This window comes from Macadamia integrifolia, chromosome 11 (genome assembly GCF_013358625.1).
Source record: "Macadamia integrifolia cultivar HAES 741 chromosome 11, SCU_Mint_v3, whole genome shotgun sequence".
In the NCBI taxonomy this organism is placed as follows: Eukaryota; Viridiplantae; Streptophyta; class Magnoliopsida; order Proteales; family Proteaceae; genus Macadamia; species Macadamia integrifolia.
The window spans coordinates 15,158,359-15,181,337 of NC_056567.1; the positions used below are offsets into that span (position 1 = coordinate 15,158,359).

Genomic DNA, 22,979 nt, shown 5'->3' on the forward strand with positions numbered 1-22,979 from the left:
TATGATAGGACCTGGGGTTGGGTAAACATAAAACCTTTAAAGAACTAAAACCAGTAATAAGATGAAAAATACTAAAGTCTTGCATCCCATCACATGCATGAGAGTAAAACTTAAAAGATTAACAAAAAACTAATTGGTTGATTCCATAAACTAGTGAATGTAAAATTTAATGAAAATTTTGGCAGCATAATGGTGCTATATTAAAATACCAAAAATTTTCAAAGTTTCCACCTGATAGAGCACAAGTATACAAATATAACAAACAAGAAGAAGGGTGACAGATACTGTCACCACCAAACCACAACGGAATAATCAAAGCAAATAAAACTTATCCTAAAGTTATAAACATCCACATAAATACTACCAAGTTCCAAACCATAAAAATATATCAGAATATACAACCACCAAGGTATCAAAATTATCACCATCAGACAAAAAAGGATAGAAAAGAAGGAAAGTAGAGGATCTCCAAGGCATAGGCAAAGTAGAGGAATGATCTGCCGCTTCATCAATTGTTGTTGGGTGCGATGGATGTATTTTCCCTTTTGGGCCATGATTTGCAATGGAAGTGGTAGTCATAAAAATCTAGTCGGTCATTTGTCAGGACGACCTCCCTTTGCACTTGATGAAAATCAGTGGTGATACCCTTGGAAACCTTGTCCAAGTCCTCTGTTAGAGTCTAGAAATCAGTCTCCATTCTCCCTAACCTATGCTGTATCGCCAACTCCCGGATACACTCTCCTCCATGTGCTCTGAAATCTGATCTTGCCTGTCTTTCGGCGCACTAATACTATCCATCAATCTCTGAAAATCAAAAGCCCCACCTGAAGGTGGTGGAGCTCTAAAGTGTGGATCTGCAACTCGAGAGTCTAAGGGCTCCTCCTCGAGGATATCCTCCTCATCAATCTCCTCCTCATCAGGATGAGAGATGTAGTCCTCATCCTCCTCACTATCCTCCTCTCCCTCTATGCCCTCTGCCTCTTGGCCCCTACCTCCTGTGGTGCACCCATCGACACTGGCAACCCCATCCTTCTTAGATTTCTCTGGTGAGTCTGTCCCCTGGGTACTTCCCTTCCTCGCCTAACATGTCCACCTGAAAGTACTCAAACACCTTAGTAAGCGACCTACCATAAGGGAAATCGGAGTCATTGGGGTGAGCGGTATGGTACTCCATAGTCTTCATCATGACGTAGGGGAGGCAGAGTCAGGAAGCACCCTCTTCCAAGGCCACAAAGATATAGGAGGAAAGGTAGGAAGTCATGAAGCTCAACTAGTTCATGTGACCCGCTCTGGGGAGCAGGTTAAATTGGGCTAGATGTGCAAACACTCAGGCATCGGCAATATAGGGTGTCTTAGATGATGAACGCTCTTTGCTGCCACAGATAGTCTCATAGATGCCTTCTTGCATCTCAACACTCAAGTCTGGGCCATAGCCTTTATCCTTGGGGGATTGTAGAAATGGGCACCCTCAGCGGAGATACCCAAAATTTCTGCCAAAAGGTCCACGGTAAAGACGATGCTTATTCCCTTCACCAGGTTGGTGAGGGAATACTCCCCATTCTCATAGGAGACGTCCAGATTGTAGTAGAAATATCGGATGAGGTCCTCATAGCATGGGTTGTCAGGGTGGAGCATGGGTTGCCAACCCAGGGCTATGAATTTCTCCATCAACTGAAAAGTTGCAAAATCCCTAGTCACCATGGTCTTCTCCATCATGACTAGCCTCTTGGAGAAGATGACCAGGCTACAACCATTTCAGGGCTATGGAATAAGCTCTCATCATATTCTGTCAGGTCAATAGATGGCTCCTTGAAGGTCGGACCTGCGATGAAGAGGAACCTGGGACTGCATTTCTTCCCCTGGAGGTGGTGGTCTTCCTCCTTTTAGAAGAAGAGGCAACCTCTTTACCCTTCCTTGATGACATCCTGAAAGCACCAAGGATAATGAACAAAGGAGTATGAAGAGAATATGATAAGAAATATTATAAAAAGGTGGGGGGGGTGAGATGAACCCTAAGAAAGGTGACATAAGTGATAAAACTTCAAAATGCGATTGCCAATGTCAAAATGCAATGATGCTAAGTGGTGAAATTTAAAGGAAGCAAAGATATATATATATATATATATATGTAATGATAAATGAGTCAATGATGCTCATCAAATAAATGGAGATGAAAGAAAGTGAGGGTAAGGATATTTTCTCAACAAGGCCTAAATGCAATAAATAGACAACAAATAGCACAATGGTGGCAAATAGTTTCATTAGTATTGAAGGAAAAATGGATAGAAATCCCAAAACAATAACTCAGGAAAAAGTAGGGGATTCTATATGAGTAAAGTTGAGATAATCTGATGAGCATATTTATGTGTGAAATCTAGGGTAGTAAAACATACATTTTACATATTTAGAATGGAGCTACCTTGGGTTTTACTCTCTTTTTGCAGGTTTTATATTTTCAAGGCCTTAAGGACTATCGGGAGCCATATCTTCAATTTTACACGTAAATAGGTCCTATTTCTTTCCATGGTTGCGAAGAGGACGAAATTCTGAGCAAGATGGACGTGTTCAATTAAAAGTACACATTCGTTTGGTCACCCGTACAAATGATTATTCTTTTTCGGGTCAGAAAAAGAATAATGGATCAGAACTGAACCGAGATGCAGAACCAGCCCGTTTGCAATTGTCCCAGAGGTACAAGGAATACTCCAAATGCCAACAAGGATCGATGGACCACATCCTTAAGTGATAAAAGATTTGTTTTTGGTAACAACAACTACCTAGCTTAGTTGGTGAGCTATGGTGTACAAAATTCTCTTGCTCACCAAGAGGTCTCAAGTTCGAATCTTATGGTTGTTTTTTTTAGAAGATTTTGTTGAAGATTTTCTGCTTTAGAAGCAAGCAAAATCGTGAAAGGGTGCACAAGAAAAAAAAGAAAAAAAAAGGAAAGAGAAAAAAAATGGGAGAACCAAAAATTGTCCAAATCTTCTCTCTCCTCCACATCATCACCAAAGATTGTCCAAATCACACAAAGGAAGAAAAAAAAAAGTCGTCCCTAGGAGAGAGAAAAAAAAAAGAAGAAAAAAAAATTAGAAGAAAAAGGAAAGAAAATAAGCAAAAAATTTTAGGAAATTTCTCAAAATTTATTTCTCTCTTCTCTCTCCTCCATCTTAGCACTTTTGGACTCAAAAGATCTCACAATCAATTGTGGGTTTCTCTCTTTTAGGAAAGAGAAAATTGTTACCCTACCTCTCCATTCCCTATAAATACAACTCATGTAAGAGGAGGAGACACAATTCATTCTTCTTCTAGTTTTTTTTAGTTGCTCTCTCTCTTCCCTCTCTCACTCTTTGGTTTTAGTTCTTCTCTATTTTTGCTTTAATCACTTTTGTAATAGTTTTTTTTTATTTCAATTAATGCAAGTACTCTTTTATTTTTATTCAGTTCTTTTTATGTTTATGATTTATGCAATTGAGTTGTAATTTTTTAAGTTATAGTTCTAGGCTTAGATCTAGGTGACAAGATCATGAGCCGTGGAGCAATTTTTTTTCAAGTTCAAGCATTGATTCAAGTAAGTAGGCTCCTTCAGTAGTCTTCTCTCCCCCCTCTCATTCCTTCTTCTGACTACCCTTTCTTTCTTAATTTAGGATTTTTATTTTCAGTCGTTACATTATTGCTATCCCTCTCCCCCAAGGTTCATGGCTAGTGTATGTGTTGGCTTTGCCCCTCCTGGCCATAGAACCATCAATTTATTGCTTTTATTTTAATTGTCTCCCTTTCCCTAAAGCCAAGTAGAGAAACCCTTGTAAGAGTAACTCTCTGGTCAAGTAGGGAAGCTCATATTATGATGCATCCCTCGGGCTAAGTAGAGAAACCTGCTTGTGAGTCTCTCTCTAGCTTTATCCCCTTTCTTTTACTTTATTTTTATTTCAGCATTTTTTTTTCCTTTATTTATTTATTTTTTTTTAATTGCGTGGGTTGTTTACTTTTAGTTATTTATTTATTTAATTTTAATTGCGTGGCTTGCGTCTTTAAATTCTTAGATGACGAATGGTTAGGACGTTATTTTTAGGATGGTAATTAGAATTAGATCACAACCATTAATCAGTTCACTTTCGCATTATTAAAAGAAATAAAAAATAAGGTGGCTGCTCTCCCTGTGTTCGACCCGTAGCTACACTGATTCGTACGCTTGCGGTTACATTTTAAATCTCAAACAGTGGTTGAATAGGATAAGAGAATAAGGAGGCATAAACTTGGCGGGTGCGATCATACCAGCACTATTGCACCGGATCCCATCAGAACTCCGCAGTTAAGCGTGCTTGGGCGAGAGTAGTACTAGGATGGGTGACCTCCTGGGAAGTCCTCGTGTTGCACCCCTTTTATTTTTCGACCATTTTCCGTGCGGACCGCGGCGGTGTAATGGGGAGGAGGTATGCGGTGGGGGAAGACCGTTCCCGCCACGGAGTAATATATTTTATTATTTTTTCATTTTACGGCGATGATTTTACGAAGGAGGAGTTATATTAATATTTAATTAATCGGCGACTAGCGTGGTTGAATAGCATTAGAGAATAAGGAGGCATAAACTTGGCGGGTGCGATCATACCAGCACTAATGCACCGGATCCCATCAGAACTCCGCAGTTAAGCGTGCTTGGGCGAGAGTAGTACTAGGATGGGTGACCTCTTGCGAAGTCCTCGTGTTGCACCCCTTTTTGTTTCCAACCATTTTCTGCGCGGACCGCGTCGGTGTAATGGGGAGGAGGTATGCGGTGGGAGAAGACCGTTCCCGCCACGGAGTAATATATTTTATTATTTTTTCATTTTACGATGATTATTTTACGAAGGAGGAGTTATATTAGTATTTAATTAATCAGCGACTAGCGTGGTTGAATAGCATAAGAGAATAAGGAGGCATAAACTTGGCGGGTGCGATCATACCAGCACTAATGCACCGGATCCCATCAGAACAGTTAAGCGTGCTTGGGCGAGAGTAGTACTAGGATGGGTGACCTCCTGGGAAGTCCTCGTGTTGCACCCCTTTTTGTTTTCGACCATTTTCCGTGCGGACCGCGGCGGTGTAATGGGGAGGAGGTATGCGGTGGGAGAAGACCGTTCCCGCCACGGAGTAATATATTTTATTATTTTTTCATTTTACGACGATGATTTTACGACGGAGGAGTTATATTAATATTTAATTAATCGGCGACTAGCGTGGTTGAATAGCATAAGAGAATAAGGAGGCATAAACCTGGCGGGTGCGATCATACCAGCACTAATGCACCGGATCCCATCAGAACTCCGCAGTTAAGCGTGCTTGGGCGAGAGTAGTACTAGGATGGGTGACCTCCTGGGAAGTCCTCGTGTTGCACCCCTTTTTGTTTTCGACCATTTTCCGTGCGGACCGCGGCGGTGTAATGGGGAGGAGGTATGCGGTGGGAGAAGACCGTTCCCGCCACGGAGTAATATATTTTATTATTTTTTCATTTTACGACGATGATTTTACGAAGGAGGAGTTATATTAATATTTAATTAATCGGCGACTAGCGTGGTTGAATAGCATAAGAGAATAAGGAGGCATAAACTTGGCGGGTGCGATCATACCAGCACTAAGGCACCGGATCCCATCAGAACTCCGCAGTTAAGCGTGCTTGGGCGAGAGTAGTACTAGGATGGGTGACCTCCTGGGAAGTCCTCGTGTTGCACCCCTTTTTGTTTTCGACCATTTTCCGTGCGGACCGCGGCGGTGTAATGGGGAGGAGGTATGCGGTGGGAGAAGACCGTTCCCGCCACGGAGTAATATATTTTATTATTTTTTCATTTTACGACGATGATTTTACGAAGGAGGAGTTATATTAATATTTAATTAATCGGCGACTAGCGTGGTTGAATAGCATAAGAGAATAAGGAGGCATAAATTTGGGGGGTACGATCATACCAGCACTAATGCACCGGATCCCATCAGAACAGTTAAGCGTGCTTGGGCGAGAGTAGTACTAGGATGGGTGACCTCCTGGGAAGTCCTCGTGTTGCACCCCTTTTTGTTTTCGACCATTTTCCGTGCGGACCGCGGCGGTGTAATGGGGAGGAGGTATGCGGTGGGAGAAGACCGTTCCCGCCACGGAGTAATATATTTTATTATTTTTTCATTTTACGACGATGATTTTACGAAGGAGGAGTTATATTAATATTTAATTAATCGGCGACTAGCGTGGTTGAATAGCATAAGAGAATAAGGAGGCATAAACTTGGCGGGTGCGATCATACCAGCACTAATGCACCGGATCCCATCAGAACTCCGCAGTTAAGCGTGCTTGGGCGAGAGTAGTACTAGGATGGGTGACCTCCTGGGAAGTCCTCGTGTTGCACCCCTTTTTGTTTTCGACCATTTTCCGTGCGGACCGCGGCGGTGTAATGGGGAGGAGGTATGCGGTGGGAGAAGACCGTTCCCGCCACGGAGTAATATATTTTATTATTTTTTCATTTTACGACGATGATTTTACGAAGGAGGAGTTATATTAATATTTAATTAATCGGCGACTAGCGTGGTTGAATAGCATAAGAGAATAAGGAGGCATAAACCTGGCGGGTGCGATACCAGCACTAATGCACCGGATCCCATCAGAACTTCGCAGTTAAGCGTGCTTGGGCGAGAGTAGTACTAGGATGGGTGACCTCCTGGGAAGTCCTCGTGTTGCACCCCTTTTTGTTTTCGACCATTTTTCGTGCGGACCGCGCCGGTGTAATGGGGAGGAGGTATGCGGTGGGAGAAGACCGTTCCCGCCACGGAGTAATATATTTTATTATTTTTTCATTTTACGGCGATGATTTTACGAAGGAGGAGTTATATTAATATTTAATTAATCGGCGACTAGCGTGGTTGAATAGCATAAGAGAATAAGGAGGCATAAACTTGGCGGGTGCGATCATACCAGCACTAATGCACCGGATCCCATCAGAACTCCGCAGTTAAGCGTGCTTGGGCGAGAGTAGTACTAGGATGGGTGACCTCTTGCGAAGTCCTCGTGTTGCACCCCTTTTTGTTTCCGACCATTTTCCGCGCGGACCGCGTCAGTGTAATGGGGAGGAGGTATGCGGTGGGAGAAGACCGTTCCCGCCACGGAGTAATATATTTTATTATTTTTTCATTTTACGATGATTATTTTATGAAGGAGGAGTTGTATTAATATTTAATTAATCGGCGACTAGCGTGGTTGAATAGCATAAGAGAATAAGGAGGCATAAATTTGGGGGGTACGATCATACCAGCACTAATGCACCGGATCCCATCAGAACAGTTAAGCGTGCTTGGGCGAGAGTAGTACTAGGATGGGTGACCTCTTGCGAAGTCCTCGTGTTGCACCCCTTTTTGTTTCCGACCATTTTCCGCGCGGACCGCGTGGTGTAATGGGGAGGTGGTATGCGATGGGAGAAGACCGTTCCCGCCACGGAGTAATATATTTTATTATTTTTTCATTTTACGACGATGATTTTAAGAAGGAGTTATATTAATATTTAATTAATCGGCGACTAGCGTGGTTGAATAGCATAAGTGAATACGGAGGCATAAACTTGCCGGCTGCGATCATACCAGCACTAATGCACCGGATCCCATCAGAACTCCGCAGTTAAGCGTGCTTGGGCGAGAGTAGTACTACGATGGGTGACCTCCTGGGAAGTCCTCGTATTGCACCCCTTTTTGTTTTCGACCATTTTCCGTGCGGACAGCGGCGGTGTAATGGGGAGGTGGTATGCGGTGCGAGAAGACCGTTCCCACCACGGAGTAATATATTTTATTATTTTTTCATTTTACGACGATGATTTTACGAATGAGGAGTTATATTAATATTTAATTAATCGGCGACTGGCGTGGTTGAATAGCATAATAGAATAAGGAGGCATAAACTTGGTGTCTGTGGTCATACCAGCACTAATGCACCGGATCCCATCAGAACTCCGCAGTTAAGCGTGCTTGGGCGAGAGTAGTACTACGATGGGTGACCTCCTGGGAAGTCCTCGTGTTGCACCCCTTTTTCTTTTCGACCATTTTCCGCGCGGACCGCGGCGGTGTAATGGGGAGGAGTATGCGTTGGGAGAAGACCGTTCCCGCCACGGAGTAATATATTTTATTATTTTTTCATTTTACGACGATGATTTTACGAAGGAGGAGTTATATTAATATTTAATTAATCGGCGACTAGCGTGGTTGAATAGCATAAGAGAATAAGGAGGAATAAACTTGTTGGGTGCGATCATACCAGCACTAATGCACCGGATCCCATCAGAACTTCGCAGTTAAGTGTGCTTGGGCTAGACTAGTACTAGGATGGGTGACCTTCTGGGAAGTCCTCGTGTTGCACCCCTTTTTTGTTTTCGACCATTTTCCGCACGGACCGCGCCGGTGTAATCGGGAGGAGGTATGCTGTGGGAGAAGACCATTCCCGCCACGGAGTACTATATTTTATTATTTTTTCATTTTACGACGATGATTTTACGAAGGAGGAGTTATATAAAAATTTAATTAATCGGCGACTAGCGTGGTTGAATAGCATAAGAGAATAAGGAGGCATAAACTTGGGGGGTACGATCATACCAGCACTAATGCACCGGATCCCATCAGAACAGTTAAGCGTGTTTGGGCGAGAGTAGTACTAGGATGGGTGACCTCCTGGGAAGTCCCCGTGTTGCCCCCTTTTTTGTTTTCGACCAATTTTCGTGCGGACCGCGGCCGTGTATGGGGAGGTGGTTTGCGGTGGGAGCAGACCGTATCCGCCATGGAGTAATATATTTTATTATTTTTTCATTTTACGACGATGATTTAACGACGGAGTAGTTATTTTAATATTTAATTAATCGGCGACTAGCGTGGTTGAATAGCATAAGAGAATAAGGAGGCATAAACTTGGCGGCTGTGATCATACCAGCACTAATGCACCGGATCCCATCAGAACTCCGCAGTGAAGCGTGCTTGGGCGAGAGTAGTACTAGGAGTGGTGACCTCCTGGGAAGTCCTTGTGTTGCACCCCTTTTTGTTTTCGACCATTTTCCGTGCGGACCGCGCCGGTGTAAGGGGGAGGAGGTATGCGATGGGCGAAGACCGTTCCCGCCACGGAGTAATATATTTTATTATTTTTTCATTTTACGACGATGATTTTACGAAGGAGGAGTTATATTAATATTTAATTAATCGGCGACTAGCGTGGTTGAATAGCATCAGAGAATAATGAGGCATAAACTTGGCGGGTGCGTTCATACCAGCACTAATGCACCGGATCCCATCAGAACTCCGCAGTTAAGCGTCCTTGGGCGAGAGTAGTACTAGGAGTGGTGACCTCCTGGGAAGTCCTTGTGTTGCACCCCTTTTTGTTTTCGACCAATTTTCGTGCGAACCGCAGCGGTGTAATGGGGGGGAGGTATGCGTTGGGAGAAGATCGTTCCCGCCACAGAGTAATATATTTTATTATTTTTTCATTTCACGACGATGATTTTACGAGGGAGGAGTTATATTAATATTTAATTAATCGGCGACTAGCGTGGTTGAATAGCATAAGAGAATAAGGAGGCATAAATTTGGCGGGTGCGACCATACCAGCACTAATGCACCGGATCCCATCAGAACTCCGCAGTTAAGCGTGCTTGGGCGAGAGTAGTACTAGGATGGGTGAACTCCTGGGAAGTCCTCGTGTTGCACCCCTCTTTGTTTTCGACCATTTTCTGCGCGGACCGCGCCGGTGTAATGGGGAGGAGGTATGCGGTGGGCGAAGACCGTTCCCGCCACGGAGTAATATATTTTATTATTTTTTCATTTTACGGCGATGATTTTACGAAGGAGGAGTTATATTAATATTTAATTAATCGGCGACTAGCGTGGTTGAATAGGATAAGAGAATAAGGAGGCATAAACTTGGCGGGTGCGATCATACCAGCACTAATGCACCGGATCCCATCAGAACAGTTAAACGTGCTTAGGCGAGAGTAGTACTAGGATGGGTGACCTCCTGGGAAGTCCTCGTGTTGCACCCCTTTTTGTTTTCGACCATTTTCCGTGCGGACCGCGGCGGTGTAATGGGGAGGAGGTATGCGGTGGGAGAAGACCGTTCCCGCCACGGAGTAATATATTTTATTATTTTTTCATTTTACGGCGATGATTTTACGAAGGAGGAGTTATATTAATATTTAATTAATCGGCGACTAGCGTGGTTGAATAGGATAAGAGAATAAGGAGGCATAAACTTGGCGGGTGCGATCATACCAGCACTAATGCACCGGATCCCATCAGAACTCCGCAGTTAAGCGTGCTTGGGCGAGAGTAGTACTAGGATGGGTGACCTCCTGGGAAGTCCTCGTGTTGCACCCCTTTTTGTTTTCGACCATTTTCCGTGCGGACCGCGGCGGTGTAATGGGGAGGAGGTATGCGGTGGGAGAAGACCGTTCCCGCCACGGAGTAATATATTTTATTATTTTTTCATTTTACGGCGATGATTTTACGAAGGAGGAGTTATATTAATATTTAATTAATCGGCGACTAGCGTGGTTGAATAGCATAAGAGAATAAGGAGGCATAAACTTGGCGGGTGCGATCATACCAGCACTAATGCACCGGATCCCATCAGAACTCCGCAGTTAAGCGTGCTTGGGCGAGAGTAGTACTAGGATGGGTGACCTCCTGGGAAGTCCTCGTGTTGCACCACTTTTTGTTTTCGACCATTTTCCGTGCGGACCGCGGCGGTGCAATGGGGATGAGGTATGCGGTGGGAGAAGACCGTTCCCGCCACGGAGTAATATATTTTATTATTTTTTCATTTTACGGCGATGATTTTACGAAGGAGGAGTTATATTAATATTTAATTAATCGGCGACTAGCGTGGTTGAATAGGATAAGAGAATAAGGAGGCATAAACTTGGCGGGTGCGATCATACCAGCACTAATGCACCGGATCCCATCAGAACTCCGCAGTTAAGCGTGCTTGGGCGAGAGTAGTACTAGGATGGGTGACCTCCTGGGAAGTCCTCGTGTTGCACCCCTTTTTGTTTTCGACCATTTTCCGTGCGGACCGCGGCGGTGTAATGGGGAGGAGGTATGCGGTGGGAGAAGACCGTTCCCGCCACGGAGTAATATATTTTATTATTTTTTCATTTTACGACGATGATTTTACGAAGGAGGAGTTATATTAATATTTAATTAATCGGCGACTAGCGTGGTTGAATAGCATAAGAGAATAAGGAGGCATAAACTTGGTGGCTGTGATCATACCAGCACTAATGCACCGGATCCCATCAGAACTCCGCAGTGAAGCGTGCTTGGGCGAGAGTAGTACTAGGATGGGTGACCTTCTGGGAAGTCCTCGTGTTGCACCCCTTTTTGTTTTCGACCATTTTCCGTGCGGACCGCGGCGGTGTAATGGGGAGGAGGTATGCGTTGGGAGAAGACCGTTCCAGCCACAGAGTAATATATTTTATTATTTTTTCATTTTACGACGATCATTTTACGAAGGAGGAGTTATATTAATATTTAATTAATCGGCGACTAGCGTGGTTGAATAGCATAAGAGAATAAGGAGGCATAAACTTGGCGGGTGCGATCATACCAGCACTAACGCACCGGATCCCATCAGAACTCCGCAGTTAAGCGTGCTTGGGCGAGAGTAGTACTAGGATGGGTGACCTCCTGGGAAGTCCTCGTGTTGCACCCCTTTTTGTTTTCGACCATTTTCCGTGCGGACCGCGGCGGTGTAATGGGGAGGAGGTATGCGGTGGGAGAAGACCGTTCCCGCCACGGAGTAATATATTTTATTATTTTTTCATTTTACGACGATGATTTTACGAATGAGGAGTTATATTAATATTTAATTAATCGGCGACTAGCGTGGTTGAATAGCATAAGAGAATAAGGAGGCATAAACTTGGCGGCTGCGGTCATACCAGCACTAATGCACCGGATCCCATCAGAACTCCGCAGTTAAGCGTGCTTGGGCGAGAGTAGTACTAGGATGGGTGACCTCCTGGGAAGTCCTCGTGTTGCACCCCTTTTTGTTTTCGACCATTTTCCGTGCGGACCGCGGCGGTGTAATGGGGAGGAGGTATGCGGTGGGAGAAGACCGTTCCCGCCACGGAGTAATATATTTTATTATTTTTTCATTTTACGGCGATGATTTTACGAAGGAGGAGTTATATTAATATTTAATTAATCGGCGACTAGCGTGGTTGAATAGGATAAGAGAATAAGGAGGCATAAACTTGGCGGGTGCGATCATACCAGCACTAATGCACCGGATCCCATCAGAACTCCGCAGTTAAGCGTGCTTGGGCGAGAGTAGTACTAGGATGGGTGACCTCCTGGGAAGTCCTCGTGTTGCACCCCTTTTTGTTTTCGACCATTTTCCGTGCGGACCGCGGCGGTGTAATGGGGAGGAGGTATGCGGTGGGAGAAGACCGTTCCCGCCACGGAGTAATATATTTTATTATTTTTTCATTTTACGGCGATGATTTTACGAAGGAGGAGTTATATTAATATTTAATTAATCGGCGACTAGCGTGGTTGAATAGCATAAGAGAATAAGGAGGCATAAACTTGGCGGGTGCGATCATACCAGCACTAATGCACCGGATCCCATCAGAACTCCGCAGTTAAGCGTGCTTGGGCGAGAGTAGTACTAGGATGGGTGACCTCCTGGGAAGTCCTCGTGTTGCACCCCTTTTTGTTTTCGACCATTTTCCGTGCGGACCGCGGCGGTGTAATGGGGAGGAGGTATGCGGTGGGAGAAGACCGTTCCCGCCACGGAGTAATATATTTTATTATTTTTTCATTTTACGGCGATGATTTTACGAAGGAGGAGTTATATTAATATTTAATTAATCGGCGACTAGCGTGGTTGAATAGCATAAGAGAATAAGGAGGCATAAACTTGGCGGGTGCGATCATACCAGCACTAATGCACCGGATCCCATCAGAACTCCGCAGTTAAGCGTGCTTGGGCGAGAGTAGTAATAGGATGGGTGACCTTCTGGGAAGTCCTCGTGTTGGACCCCTTTTTGTTTTCGACCATTTTCCGTGCGGACCGCGGCGGTGTAATGGGGAGGAGGTATGCGGTGGGAGAAGACCGTTCCCGCCACGGAGTAATATATTTTATTATTTTTTCATTTTACGACGATGATTTTACGAAGGAGGAGTTATATTAATATTTAATTAATCGGCGACTAGCGTGGTTGAATAGGATAAGAGAATAAGGAGGCATAAACTTGGCGGGTGCGATCATACCAGCACTAATGCACCGGATCCCATCAGAACTCCGCAGTTAAGCGTGCTTGGGCGAGAGTAGTACTAGGATGGGTGACCTCCTGGGAAGTCCTCGTGTTGCACCCCTTTTTGTTTTCGACCATTTTCCGTGCGGACCGCGGCGGTGTAATGGGGAGGAGGTATGCGGTGGGAGAAGACCGTTCCCGCCACGGAGTAATATATTTTATTATTTTTTCATTTTACGACGATGATTTTACGAAGGAGGAGTTATATTAATATTTAATTAATCGGCGACTAGCGTGGTTGAATAGCATAAGAGAATAAGGAGGCATAAACTTGGCGGGTGCGATCATACCAGCACTAATGCACCGGATCCCATCAGAACTCCGCAGTTAAGCGTGCTTGGGCGAGAGTAGTACTAGGATGGGTGACCTCCTGGGAAGTCCTCGTGTTGCACCCCTTTTTGTTTTCGACCACTTTCCGTGCGGACCGCGGCGGTGTAATGGGGAGGAGGTATGCGGTGGGAGAAGACCGTTCCCGCCACGGAGTAATATATTTTATTATTTTTTCATTTTACGACGATGATTTTACGAAGGAGGAGTTATATTAATATTTAATTAATCGGCGACTAGCGTGGTTGAATAGCATAAGAGAATAAGGAGGCATAAACTTGGCGGGTGCGATCATACCAGCACTAATGCACCGGATCCCATCAGAACTCCGCAGTTAAGCGTGCTTGGGCGAGAGTAGTACTAGGATGGGTGACCTCCTGGGAAGTCCTCGTGTTGCACCCCTTTTTGTTTTCGACCATTTTCCGTGCGGACCGCGGCGGTGTAATGGGGAGGAGGTATGCGGTGGGAGAAGACCGTTCCCGCCACGGAGTAATATATTTTATTATTTTTTCATTTTACGACGATGATTTTACGAAGGAGGAGTTATATTAATATTTAATTAATCGGCGACTAGCGTGGTTGAATAGCATAAGAGAATAAGGAGGCATAAACTTGGCGGTTGCGATCATACCGGCACTAATGCACCGGATCCCATCAGAACTCCGCAGTTAAGCGTGCTTGGGCGAGAGTAGTACTAGGATGGGTGACCTCCTGGGAAGTCCTCGTGTTGCACCCCTTTTTGTTTTCGACCATTTTCCGTGCGGACCGCGCCGGTGTAATGGGGAGGAGGTATGCGGTGGGCGAAGACCGTTCCCGCCACGGAGTAATATATTTTATTATTTTTTCATTTTACGACGATGATTTTACGAAGGAGGAGTTATATTAATATTTAATTAATCGGCGACTAGCGTGGTTGAATAGCATAAGAGAATAAGGAGGCATAAACTTGGCGGGTGCGATCATACCAGCACTAATGCACCGGATCCCATCAGAACTCCGCAGTTAAGCGTGCTTGGGCGAGAGTAGTACTAGGATGGGTGACCTCCTGGGAAGTCCTCGTGTTGCACCCCTTTTTGTTTTCGACCATTTTCCGTGCGGACCGCGGCGGTGTAATGGGGAGGAGGTATGCGGTGGGAGAAGACCGTTCCCGCCACGGAGTAATATATTTTATTATTTTTTCATTTTACGACGATGATTTTACGAAGGAGGAGTTATATTAATATTTAATTAATCGGCGACTAGCGTGGTTGAATAGCATAAGAGAATAAGGAGGCATAAACTTGGCGGGTGCGATCATACCAGCACTAATGCACCGGATCCCATCAGAACTCCGCAGTTAAGCGTGCTTGGGCGAGAGTAGTACTAGGATGGGTGACCTCCTGGGAAGTCCTCGTGTTGCACCCCTTTTTGTTTTCGACCATTTTCCGTGCGGACCGCGGCGGTGTAATGGGGAGGAGGTATGCGGTGGGAGAAGACCGTTCCCGCCACGGAGTAATATATTTTATTATTTTTTCATTTTACGACGATGATTTTACGAAGGAGGAGTTATATTAATATTTAATTAATCGGCGACTAGCGTGGTTGAATAGCATAAGAGAATAAGGAGGCATAAACTTGGCGGGTGCGATCATACCAGCACTAATGCACCGGATCCCATCAGAACTCCGCAGTTAAGCGTGCTTGGGCGAGAGTAGTACTAGGATGGGTGACCTCCTGGGAAGTCCTCGTGTTGCACCCCTTTTTGTTTTCGACCATTTTCCGTGCGGACCGCGGCGGTGTAATGGGGAGGAGGTATGCGGTGGGAGCAGACCGTACCCGCCATGGAGTAATATATTTTATTATTTTTTCATTTTACGACGATGATTTAACGACGGAGTAGTTATATTAATATTTAATTAATCGGCGACTAGCGTGGTTGAATAGCATAAGAGAATAAAGAGGCATAAACTTGGCGGCTGTGATCATACCAGCCCTAATGCACCGGATCCCATCAGAACTCCGCAGTTAAGCGTGCTTGGGCGAGAGTAGTACTAGGATGGGTGACCTCCTGGGAAGTCCTCGTGTTGCACCCCTTTTTGTTTTCGACCATTTTCCGTGCGGACCGCGGCGGTGTAATGGGGAGGAGGTATGCGTTGGGAGAAGATCGTTCCCACCACGGAGTAATATATTTTATTATTTTTTCATTTTACGACGATGATTTTACGAAGGAGGAGTTATATTAATATTTAATTAATCGGCGACTAGCGTGGTTGAATTGCATAAGAGAATAAGGAGGCATAAACTTGGCAGCTGCGATCATACCAGCACTAATGCACCGGATCCCATCAGAACTCCGCAGTTAAGCATGCTTGGGCGAGAGTAGTACTAGGATGGGTGACCTCCTGGGAAGTCCTCGTGTTGCATCCCTTTTTGTTTTCGACCATTTTCCGTGCGGACAGCGGCGGTGTAATGGGGAGGAGGTAAGCGGTGGGAGAAGACCGTTCCCGCCACGGAGTAATATATTTTATTAATTTTTCATTTTACGATGATGATTTTACGAAGGAGGAGTTATATTAATATTTAATTAATCGGCGACTAGCGTGGTTGAATAGCATAAGAGAATAAGGAGGCATAAACTTGGCGGGTGCGATCATACCAGCACTAATGCACCGGATCCCATCAGAACTCCGCAGTTAAGCGTGCTTGGGCGAGAGTAGTACTAGGATGGGTGACCTCCTGGGAAGTCCTCGTGTTGCACCCCTTTTTGTTTTCGACCATTTTCCGTGCGGACCGCGCCGGTGTAATGGGGAGGAGGTATGCGGTGGGCGAAGACCGTTCCCGCCACGGAGTAATATATTTTATTAATTTTTCATTTTATGACGATGATTTTACGAAGGAGGAGTTATATTAATATTTAATTAATCGGCCACTAGCGTGGTTGAATAGCATAAGAGAATAAGGAGGCATAAACTTGGTGGGTACGATCATACCAGCACTAATGCACCGGATCCCATCAGAACTCCGCAGTTAAGCGTGCTTGGGCGAGAGTAGTACTAGGATGGGTGACCTCCTGGGAAGTCCTCGTGTTGCACCCCTTTTTGTTTTCGACCATTTTCCGTGCGGACCGCGGCGGTGTAATGGGGAGGAGGTATGCGGGGGAGAAGACCGTTCCCGCCACGGAGTAATATATTTTATTATTTTTTCATTTTACGACGATGATTTTACGAAGGAGGAGTTATATTAATATTTAATTAATCGGCGACTAGCGTGGTTGAATAGCATAAGAGAATAAGGAGGCATAAACTTGGCGGGTGCGATCATACCAGCACTAATGCACCGGATCCCATCAGAACTCCGCAGTTAAGCGTGCTTGGGCGAGAGTAGTACTAGAATGGGTGACCTCCTGGGAAGTCCTCGTGTTGCACCCCTTTTTGTTTTCGACCATTTTCCGTGCGGACCGCGGCAGTGTAATGGGGAGGAGGTATGCGGTGGGAGAAGACCGTTCCCGCCACGGAGTAATATATTTTATTATTTTTTCATTTTACGACGATGATTTTTCGAAGGAGGAGTTATATTAATATTTAATTAATCGGCGACTAGCGTGGTTGAATAGCATAAGAGAATAAGGAGGCATAAACTTGGCGGGTGCGATCATACCAGCACTAATGCACCGGATCCCATCAGAACAGTTAAGCGTGCTTGGGCGAGAGTAGTACTAGGATGGGTGACCTCCTGGGAAGTCCTCGTGTTGCACCCCTTTTTGTTTTCGACCATTTTTTGTGCGGACCGCGCCGGTGTAATGGGGAGGAGGTATGCAGTGGGCGAAGACCGTTCCCGCCACGGAGTAATATATTTTATTAATTTCTCATTTTATGACGATGATTTTACGAAGGAGGAGTTATATTACTATTTAATTAATCGGCGACTAGCGTGGTTGAATAGCATATGAGAATAACGAGGCATAAACTTGGCGGGTGCGTTCATACCAGCACTAATGCACCGGATCCCATCAGAACTCCGCAGTTAAGCGTGCTTGGGCGAGAGTAGTACTAGGATGGGTGACCTCCTGGGAAGTCCTCGTGTTGCACCCCTTTTTGTTTTCGACCATTTTCCGTGCGGACCGCGGCGGTGTAATGGGGAGGAGGTATGCGGTGGGAGAAGACCGTTCCCGCCACGGAGTAATATATTTTATTATTTTTTCATTTTACGGCGATGATTTTACGAAGGAGGAGTTATATTAATATTTAATTAATCGGCGACTAGCGTGGTTGAATAGCATAAGAGAATAAGGAGGCATAAACTTTGCGGGTGCGATCATACCAGCACTAATGCACCGGATCCCATCAGAACTCCGCAGTTAAGCGTGCTTGGGCGAGAGTAGTACTAGGATGGGTGACCTCCTGGGAAGTCCTCGTGTTGCACCCCTTTTTGTTTTCGACCATTTTCCGTGCGGACCGCGGCGGTGTAATGGGGAGGAGGTATGCGGTGGGAGAAGACCGTTCCCGCCACGGAGTAATATATTTTATTATTTTTTCATTTTACGGCGATGATTTTACGAAGGAGGAGTTATATTAATATTTAATTAATCGGCGACTAGCGTGGTTGAATAGCATAAGAGAATAAGGAGGCATAAACTTGGCGGGTGCGATCATACCAGCACTAATGCACCGGATCCCATCAGAACTCCGCAGTTAAGCGTGCTTGGGCGAGAGTAGTACTAGGATGGGTGACCTCCTGGGAAGTCCTCGTGTTGCACCCCTTTTTGTTTTCGACCATTTTCCGTGCGGACCGCGGCGGTGTAATGGGGAGGAGGTATGCGGTGGGAGAAGACCGTTCCCGCCACGGAGTAATATATTTTATTATTTTTTCATTTTACGGCGATGATTTTACGAAGGAGGAGTTATATTAATATTTAATTAATCGGCGACTAGCGTGGTTGAATAGCATAAGAGAATAAGGAGGCATAAACTTGGCGGGTGCGATCATACCAGCACTAATGCACCGGATCCCATCAGAACTCCGCAGTTAAGCGTGCTTGGGCGAGAGTAGTACTAGGATGGGTGACCTCCTGGGAAGTCCTCGTGTTGCACCCCTTTTTGTTTTCGACCATTTTCCGTGCGGACCGCGGCGGTGTAATGGGGGGGAGGTATGCGGTGGGAGAAGACCGTTCCCGCCACGGAGTAATATATTTTATTATTTTTTCATTTTACGACGATGATTTTACGAAGGAGGAGTTATATTAATATTTAATTAATCGGCGACTAGCGTGGTTGAATAGCATAAGAGAATAAGGAGGCATAAACTTGGCGGGTGCGATCATACCAGCACTAATGCACCGGATCCCATCAGAACTCCGCAGTTAAGCGTGCTTGGGCGAGAGTAGTACTAGGATGGGTGACCTCCTGGGAAGTCCTCGTGTTGCACCCCTTTTTGTTTTCGACCATTTTCCGTGCGGACTGCGGCGGTGTAATGGGGAGGAGGGATGCGGTGGGAGAAGCCCGTTCGCGCCACTGAGTGATATATTTTATTATTTTTTCATTTTACGACGATGATTTTACGAGGGAGGAGTTATATTAATATTTAATTAATAGGTGACTAGCGTTGTTGAATAGCATAAGAGAATGAGGGGGCATAAACTCTGTGGGTGCGATCATAAAAGCACTAATGCACCGGATCCCATCAGAACTCTGCAGTTAAGCGTGCTTGGGCGAGAGTAGAACTAGGATGGGTGACCTCATGGGAAGTCCTCGTGTGCACCCCTTTTTGTTTTCGACCATTTTCCGTGCGGACCGCGGCGGTGTCATGTGGAGGAGGGATGCGGTGGGAGAAGACCGTTCCCGCCACAGAGTAATATATTTTATTATTTTTCCATTTTACGACGATGATTTTACGAAGGAGGAGTTATATTAATATTTAATTAATAGGCGACTAGCGTGGTTAAATAGCATAAGAGAATGAGGGGGCATAAACTTGGCGGGTGCGATCATACCAGCACTAATGCACCGGATCCCATCAGAACTCCGCAGTTAAGCGTGCTTGGGCGAGAGTAGTACTAGGATGTGTGACCTCTTGGGAAGTCCTCGTGTTGCACCCATTTTTGTTTTCGACCATTTTCTGTGCGGACCGCAGCGGTGTCATGGCGAGGGGGGATGCGATGGGAGAAGTCGTTCGCGCCACGGAGTAATATATTTTATTATTTTTTCATTTTACGACGATGATTTTTCGAAGGAGGAGTTATATTAGTATTTAATTAATAGGCGACTAGCGTGGTTGAATAGCATAAGACAATGAGGGGGCATAAACTTGGCGAGTGCAATCATACCAGCACTAATGTACCGGATCCCATCAGAACTCCGCAGTTAAGCTTGCTTGGGCGAGAGTAGTACTAGGATGGGCAATGTTACACCCCGTTCACACAGAAGCAGGCTAGTGACTGGGTTAACACCGGTTAACCCAAATCTGCCAGGATGATCTGATACAGTATCCAACCACAGTATACACACAACTAAGAAAGTGTTAATTAGGTCAGCAGAAGACTTAATTTACCTGTAAATATGCCCATTATACTTGATACCCGAATTGTAATACATAGTTAAGTACGTGTGGGGCCGTAGGCATGATATTTACACAAAAGAATACAATTTACATATCAAGTACACAAAAGGGATCATCAAAAACACAAAGGGTACAGCTCAGCTCGGTATCAAAAGTAGAGCTCAGCTCGGTATAGAAAATAGAGCTTAGCTCGGTATCAAAAGGTAAAGCTCAGCTCGGTATCAAAAGTAAATCTCAGCTCGGTATCAACAGTAAAGCTCAGCTCGGTATCAAAACTGCGGTATTGCAGCACAACCCTCGCATGAGCAATCCGTCCCGTGCTCTAATTCCTCCGGGACCCACCAATCCTCTTCAGGGAATTTAACTGTGGGGCCCGACCCGTGCTCTTTAGGTTGATGACCTGTAAAATCATCTAAAAGAGGTGCACACGTGGGATGAGCTCACTAGCTCAGTAAGTGAAAAGAAGGACCACACCGCAATCCACACAACAAATTACAACCATATGCACTATATGCTATGCAATTCGTTTTTAATCACATCCACCTAAACAACATTACTAAGTCTTTCGTTTAGTGCTACTACAACCATAGTGCGTGTATACTCCGGGTACGGGCCGCGAACTCCATCCCGCAATACGCCCATAGGGCTATCACCAGCTCCCAACATAATGTAAATGACATAAATTAAATGTGCTGACTCCAGTAATTTAAAAGCAGTACGATTGGCCATCTTGAATATACCACTGAGGTTGTCGACTGTCCTAATGACCAGCCGGGCGTATGTCTAACCACAACAGTGACTCGATAACCGCGACCACTGCTTCCCCCTAAATGGTAACCCAACACCTCAACCCCTGTTGGGAAGGGTCGTAGCGCGGGAAGATGATTATCCTAAACCGCATGCTCCTATATAACATAGTACGATTGCATAGTGCCACCGCGTCCCATTCCACGGCCCACCAATGCACTCGTTTCCAAGCCAACTACGGCATCTCGTCTATTAATGCATCATGCACAATGATGTTAACATTCATCAGATAAGCATATCATCATATGGCATTGAGAAAATAAACACAACACACATGGCATAAAATATGAGGATGGCTAAGCTACATAGCATTTGCATGATGACATGGCTAGTCTAGATACAATTAGATGAACGCCAAACAAGCTTTGAAACAAGGCCAAATGTCCTCTCCCCACTTACTTGTAGTGTACAAAGACTCACGCCTGGTACGGGTGAGATCCGGTGCGAGAAGCGTAAGATTTGGTGAACCTATCATGAGTGAATGGGGTTAGCATTTCACCACTTTGGGGTCCAACCTAACAAGATTTGATGAAAAAATCATGTTTAGAATCCTAAAAGAAAATCGCACGTCCATTTTGGGTCCATTCGGACGTAAAAATCACGTTGGGAGCCTCTCGGGTGGGTCGGGCAGCCCACCTGTCATGGCCCACCTATCTTCTTAGGTGGGCGGGTCGGCCCACCGGTCGGCCCACCAGTCCGACCCACCGGTCCTAGCCGAGGGCCTGCCCTCTCAGGTGGGTGCCCTCAGGCGGGTCGTTTGGCCCATCGGTCTCGGCCCACCGGTCTCGGCGAAAAAATGCCATTTTCCCTGAAGCCTTCCCCAACCTTTGGAGAAATAAAATGGGGCTTTTCTAAACCCATTTTCCACATATTCAAGGTCTCATAAGATGATTTTAACCTAGATCTAAGTTAGATTTAAGGATCGAGAAGCCATATTACCTTCTTTGCTCAAGAACTCTTTCAAAACCCCAAAATCACTTCTTAGCTCAAGAAATCACCAATGTTTCTCTAACCATGTAAACACTTCTTCAAATCCTTCAAAATCAACACAAAGACCATCTATCAAACCTTTGGATTCATCATCTCAAGTGAGATTTATAAGATCTCAAGGAACTCTACCCAAATCAAGGGTTTTACTTGGGTTTGGTGAAAGTTTAAGAAACATAGCCTTTGCTCACCTCCAATCGTAGATATCGTGTTGGGGATCACTCTTCCGGCGTCGGAATGGGAAGATCAAACCTTGGCACCACTTAAATCCTTTCCTTCCTCCTCTTCCTTCCCCTTTCTTCTTCTACGTTCTCTTTTCTCCCTTCTTTTCTCTCTCCTCTTTAATCTTCTCACCAACTTCTAAATGTAATAAATGAGATATTGAAAAACACAAAATAATGCTATTTATACTTTCTTAAAACCACTAGTAACCACATGGGTGGGTCACTCAGGTGGGCGGATGCGCCCACCTGTGACCGCCCACCTGAGGGCCGAAAATTGGCCAACGAGTGGGACTTTTATGGAATTCGACTCTCGACACGAATCTCACTCTCGGCATAAGGTATATTATACGTATGTGCTTTAAGATACGGCTACATATCTACTTTATTCGTACATGGCTTTATGATATGTGCATGTACACGGCTTGGGTACACTCGTCTCCTCTAGCACTGACTCGGACTTATCTGGCTAGCCGGTGTTTAAAGTCACCCTTGCCATCATGGTTCATAAGGAACCCGCCTTAACCCTCTCCGGTTCGGGTCCTGCATGGTTAAACTGGGTCAACCATGTAATCAGACCGGGTTTAAGAAGTAGCGTATTACGTATACCCCCCCTTTCTGAAAATTTTGTCCTCGAAATTGGCATACCTGGTTGTTCGAAAAGATGAGGGTACTTTGCTTGGATTTCATCCTCTTTCTCCCAAGATGCTTCTTCAAGTGAATGATTATCCCATCGCACCTTTACGTAGGAAATGGAGCGGTTGCGACGAGTTTTCACCTTTCGGTCCAAAATTTCAGTTGG

The 22,979-nt window shown here is 45.2% G+C and overlaps 43 non-coding genes and 4 pseudogenes across 43 annotated transcripts; all 47 read left to right on the forward strand.

Moving 5' to 3' along the window:
- The first annotated feature begins 4,258 nt into the window (after window positions 1-4,258).
- Window positions 4,259-4,377, forward strand: LOC122094593. Its single transcript, XR_006144907.1, has one exon. It is a non-coding gene; the product is annotated as a 5S ribosomal RNA (ribosomal RNA).
- A 215-nt stretch (window positions 4,378-4,592) lies between these two features.
- Window positions 4,593-4,711, forward strand: LOC122094617. The gene has a single exon (XR_006144928.1). It is a non-coding gene; the product is annotated as a 5S ribosomal RNA (ribosomal RNA).
- A 215-nt stretch (window positions 4,712-4,926) lies between these two features.
- Window positions 4,927-5,040, forward strand: LOC122094440. The gene has a single exon (XR_006144774.1). It is a non-coding gene; the product is annotated as a 5S ribosomal RNA (ribosomal RNA).
- A 215-nt stretch (window positions 5,041-5,255) lies between these two features.
- LOC122094432 lies at window positions 5,256-5,374 on the forward strand. The gene has a single exon (XR_006144767.1). It is a non-coding gene; the product is annotated as a 5S ribosomal RNA (ribosomal RNA).
- Window positions 5,375-5,589: 215 nt separating this feature from the next.
- LOC122094581 lies at window positions 5,590-5,708 on the forward strand. The gene has a single exon (XR_006144896.1). It is a non-coding gene; the product is annotated as a 5S ribosomal RNA (ribosomal RNA).
- A 215-nt stretch (window positions 5,709-5,923) lies between these two features.
- On the forward strand, window positions 5,924-6,037 carry LOC122094449. The gene has a single exon (XR_006144783.1). It is a non-coding gene; the product is annotated as a 5S ribosomal RNA (ribosomal RNA).
- Window positions 6,038-6,252: 215 nt separating this feature from the next.
- On the forward strand, window positions 6,253-6,371 carry LOC122094542. Its single transcript, XR_006144857.1, has one exon. It is a non-coding gene; the product is annotated as a 5S ribosomal RNA (ribosomal RNA).
- A 215-nt stretch (window positions 6,372-6,586) lies between these two features.
- On the forward strand, window positions 6,587-6,702 carry LOC122094639. The gene has a single exon (XR_006144949.1). It is a non-coding gene; the product is annotated as a 5S ribosomal RNA (ribosomal RNA).
- A 215-nt stretch (window positions 6,703-6,917) lies between these two features.
- LOC122094618 lies at window positions 6,918-7,036 on the forward strand. Its single transcript, XR_006144929.1, has one exon. It is a non-coding gene; the product is annotated as a 5S ribosomal RNA (ribosomal RNA).
- A 215-nt stretch (window positions 7,037-7,251) lies between these two features.
- On the forward strand, window positions 7,252-7,365 carry LOC122094459 (annotated as a pseudogene).
- Window positions 7,366-7,576: 211 nt separating this feature from the next.
- Window positions 7,577-7,695, forward strand: LOC122094621. Its single transcript, XR_006144932.1, has one exon. It is a non-coding gene; the product is annotated as a 5S ribosomal RNA (ribosomal RNA).
- Window positions 7,696-7,910: 215 nt separating this feature from the next.
- On the forward strand, window positions 7,911-8,029 carry LOC122094629. Its single transcript, XR_006144940.1, has one exon. It is a non-coding gene; the product is annotated as a 5S ribosomal RNA (ribosomal RNA).
- A 214-nt stretch (window positions 8,030-8,243) lies between these two features.
- Window positions 8,244-8,362, forward strand: LOC122094634. Its single transcript, XR_006144944.1, has one exon. It is a non-coding gene; the product is annotated as a 5S ribosomal RNA (ribosomal RNA).
- Window positions 8,363-8,578: 216 nt separating this feature from the next.
- On the forward strand, window positions 8,579-8,692 carry LOC122094466 (annotated as a pseudogene).
- Window positions 8,693-8,906: 214 nt separating this feature from the next.
- On the forward strand, window positions 8,907-9,025 carry LOC122094645. Its single transcript, XR_006144955.1, has one exon. It is a non-coding gene; the product is annotated as a 5S ribosomal RNA (ribosomal RNA).
- A 215-nt stretch (window positions 9,026-9,240) lies between these two features.
- On the forward strand, window positions 9,241-9,359 carry LOC122094644. The gene has a single exon (XR_006144954.1). It is a non-coding gene; the product is annotated as a 5S ribosomal RNA (ribosomal RNA).
- A 215-nt stretch (window positions 9,360-9,574) lies between these two features.
- LOC122094622 lies at window positions 9,575-9,693 on the forward strand. The gene has a single exon (XR_006144933.1). It is a non-coding gene; the product is annotated as a 5S ribosomal RNA (ribosomal RNA).
- A 215-nt stretch (window positions 9,694-9,908) lies between these two features.
- LOC122094454 lies at window positions 9,909-10,022 on the forward strand (annotated as a pseudogene).
- Window positions 10,023-10,237: 215 nt separating this feature from the next.
- Window positions 10,238-10,356, forward strand: LOC122094619. Its single transcript, XR_006144930.1, has one exon. It is a non-coding gene; the product is annotated as a 5S ribosomal RNA (ribosomal RNA).
- Window positions 10,357-10,571: 215 nt separating this feature from the next.
- LOC122094620 lies at window positions 10,572-10,690 on the forward strand. Its single transcript, XR_006144931.1, has one exon. It is a non-coding gene; the product is annotated as a 5S ribosomal RNA (ribosomal RNA).
- Window positions 10,691-10,905: 215 nt separating this feature from the next.
- On the forward strand, window positions 10,906-11,024 carry LOC122094630. The gene has a single exon (XR_006144941.1). It is a non-coding gene; the product is annotated as a 5S ribosomal RNA (ribosomal RNA).
- Window positions 11,025-11,239: 215 nt separating this feature from the next.
- Window positions 11,240-11,358, forward strand: LOC122094626. The gene has a single exon (XR_006144937.1). It is a non-coding gene; the product is annotated as a 5S ribosomal RNA (ribosomal RNA).
- A 215-nt stretch (window positions 11,359-11,573) lies between these two features.
- On the forward strand, window positions 11,574-11,692 carry LOC122094570. The gene has a single exon (XR_006144885.1). It is a non-coding gene; the product is annotated as a 5S ribosomal RNA (ribosomal RNA).
- A 215-nt stretch (window positions 11,693-11,907) lies between these two features.
- On the forward strand, window positions 11,908-12,026 carry LOC122094624. The gene has a single exon (XR_006144935.1). It is a non-coding gene; the product is annotated as a 5S ribosomal RNA (ribosomal RNA).
- Window positions 12,027-12,241: 215 nt separating this feature from the next.
- On the forward strand, window positions 12,242-12,360 carry LOC122094642. Its single transcript, XR_006144952.1, has one exon. It is a non-coding gene; the product is annotated as a 5S ribosomal RNA (ribosomal RNA).
- Window positions 12,361-12,575: 215 nt separating this feature from the next.
- On the forward strand, window positions 12,576-12,694 carry LOC122094439. The gene has a single exon (XR_006144773.1). It is a non-coding gene; the product is annotated as a 5S ribosomal RNA (ribosomal RNA).
- A 215-nt stretch (window positions 12,695-12,909) lies between these two features.
- Window positions 12,910-13,028, forward strand: LOC122094635. The gene has a single exon (XR_006144945.1). It is a non-coding gene; the product is annotated as a 5S ribosomal RNA (ribosomal RNA).
- Window positions 13,029-13,243: 215 nt separating this feature from the next.
- Window positions 13,244-13,362, forward strand: LOC122094450. The gene has a single exon (XR_006144784.1). It is a non-coding gene; the product is annotated as a 5S ribosomal RNA (ribosomal RNA).
- Window positions 13,363-13,577: 215 nt separating this feature from the next.
- Window positions 13,578-13,696, forward strand: LOC122094461. Its single transcript, XR_006144787.1, has one exon. It is a non-coding gene; the product is annotated as a 5S ribosomal RNA (ribosomal RNA).
- Window positions 13,697-13,911: 215 nt separating this feature from the next.
- Window positions 13,912-14,030, forward strand: LOC122094472. Its single transcript, XR_006144788.1, has one exon. It is a non-coding gene; the product is annotated as a 5S ribosomal RNA (ribosomal RNA).
- Window positions 14,031-14,245: 215 nt separating this feature from the next.
- Window positions 14,246-14,364, forward strand: LOC122094608. Its single transcript, XR_006144921.1, has one exon. It is a non-coding gene; the product is annotated as a 5S ribosomal RNA (ribosomal RNA).
- A 215-nt stretch (window positions 14,365-14,579) lies between these two features.
- Window positions 14,580-14,698, forward strand: LOC122094480. The gene has a single exon (XR_006144796.1). It is a non-coding gene; the product is annotated as a 5S ribosomal RNA (ribosomal RNA).
- A 215-nt stretch (window positions 14,699-14,913) lies between these two features.
- On the forward strand, window positions 14,914-15,032 carry LOC122094491. Its single transcript, XR_006144807.1, has one exon. It is a non-coding gene; the product is annotated as a 5S ribosomal RNA (ribosomal RNA).
- Window positions 15,033-15,247: 215 nt separating this feature from the next.
- LOC122094502 lies at window positions 15,248-15,366 on the forward strand. Its single transcript, XR_006144818.1, has one exon. It is a non-coding gene; the product is annotated as a 5S ribosomal RNA (ribosomal RNA).
- A 215-nt stretch (window positions 15,367-15,581) lies between these two features.
- Window positions 15,582-15,700, forward strand: LOC122094628. Its single transcript, XR_006144939.1, has one exon. It is a non-coding gene; the product is annotated as a 5S ribosomal RNA (ribosomal RNA).
- Window positions 15,701-15,915: 215 nt separating this feature from the next.
- On the forward strand, window positions 15,916-16,034 carry LOC122094627. The gene has a single exon (XR_006144938.1). It is a non-coding gene; the product is annotated as a 5S ribosomal RNA (ribosomal RNA).
- A 215-nt stretch (window positions 16,035-16,249) lies between these two features.
- On the forward strand, window positions 16,250-16,368 carry LOC122094514. Its single transcript, XR_006144829.1, has one exon. It is a non-coding gene; the product is annotated as a 5S ribosomal RNA (ribosomal RNA).
- Window positions 16,369-16,583: 215 nt separating this feature from the next.
- LOC122094623 lies at window positions 16,584-16,702 on the forward strand. Its single transcript, XR_006144934.1, has one exon. It is a non-coding gene; the product is annotated as a 5S ribosomal RNA (ribosomal RNA).
- Window positions 16,703-16,916: 214 nt separating this feature from the next.
- Window positions 16,917-17,035, forward strand: LOC122094604. The gene has a single exon (XR_006144917.1). It is a non-coding gene; the product is annotated as a 5S ribosomal RNA (ribosomal RNA).
- A 215-nt stretch (window positions 17,036-17,250) lies between these two features.
- Window positions 17,251-17,364, forward strand: LOC122094441. Its single transcript, XR_006144775.1, has one exon. It is a non-coding gene; the product is annotated as a 5S ribosomal RNA (ribosomal RNA).
- A 215-nt stretch (window positions 17,365-17,579) lies between these two features.
- Window positions 17,580-17,698, forward strand: LOC122094607. The gene has a single exon (XR_006144920.1). It is a non-coding gene; the product is annotated as a 5S ribosomal RNA (ribosomal RNA).
- A 215-nt stretch (window positions 17,699-17,913) lies between these two features.
- Window positions 17,914-18,032, forward strand: LOC122094525. The gene has a single exon (XR_006144840.1). It is a non-coding gene; the product is annotated as a 5S ribosomal RNA (ribosomal RNA).
- Window positions 18,033-18,247: 215 nt separating this feature from the next.
- On the forward strand, window positions 18,248-18,366 carry LOC122094536. Its single transcript, XR_006144851.1, has one exon. It is a non-coding gene; the product is annotated as a 5S ribosomal RNA (ribosomal RNA).
- Window positions 18,367-18,581: 215 nt separating this feature from the next.
- LOC122094548 lies at window positions 18,582-18,700 on the forward strand. The gene has a single exon (XR_006144863.1). It is a non-coding gene; the product is annotated as a 5S ribosomal RNA (ribosomal RNA).
- Window positions 18,701-18,915: 215 nt separating this feature from the next.
- On the forward strand, window positions 18,916-19,034 carry LOC122094559. The gene has a single exon (XR_006144874.1). It is a non-coding gene; the product is annotated as a 5S ribosomal RNA (ribosomal RNA).
- Window positions 19,035-19,249: 215 nt separating this feature from the next.
- Window positions 19,250-19,367, forward strand: LOC122094456 (annotated as a pseudogene).
- A 215-nt stretch (window positions 19,368-19,582) lies between these two features.
- Window positions 19,583-19,701, forward strand: LOC122094625. Its single transcript, XR_006144936.1, has one exon. It is a non-coding gene; the product is annotated as a 5S ribosomal RNA (ribosomal RNA).
- The last annotated feature ends 3,278 nt before the right edge of the window (window positions 19,702-22,979 follow it).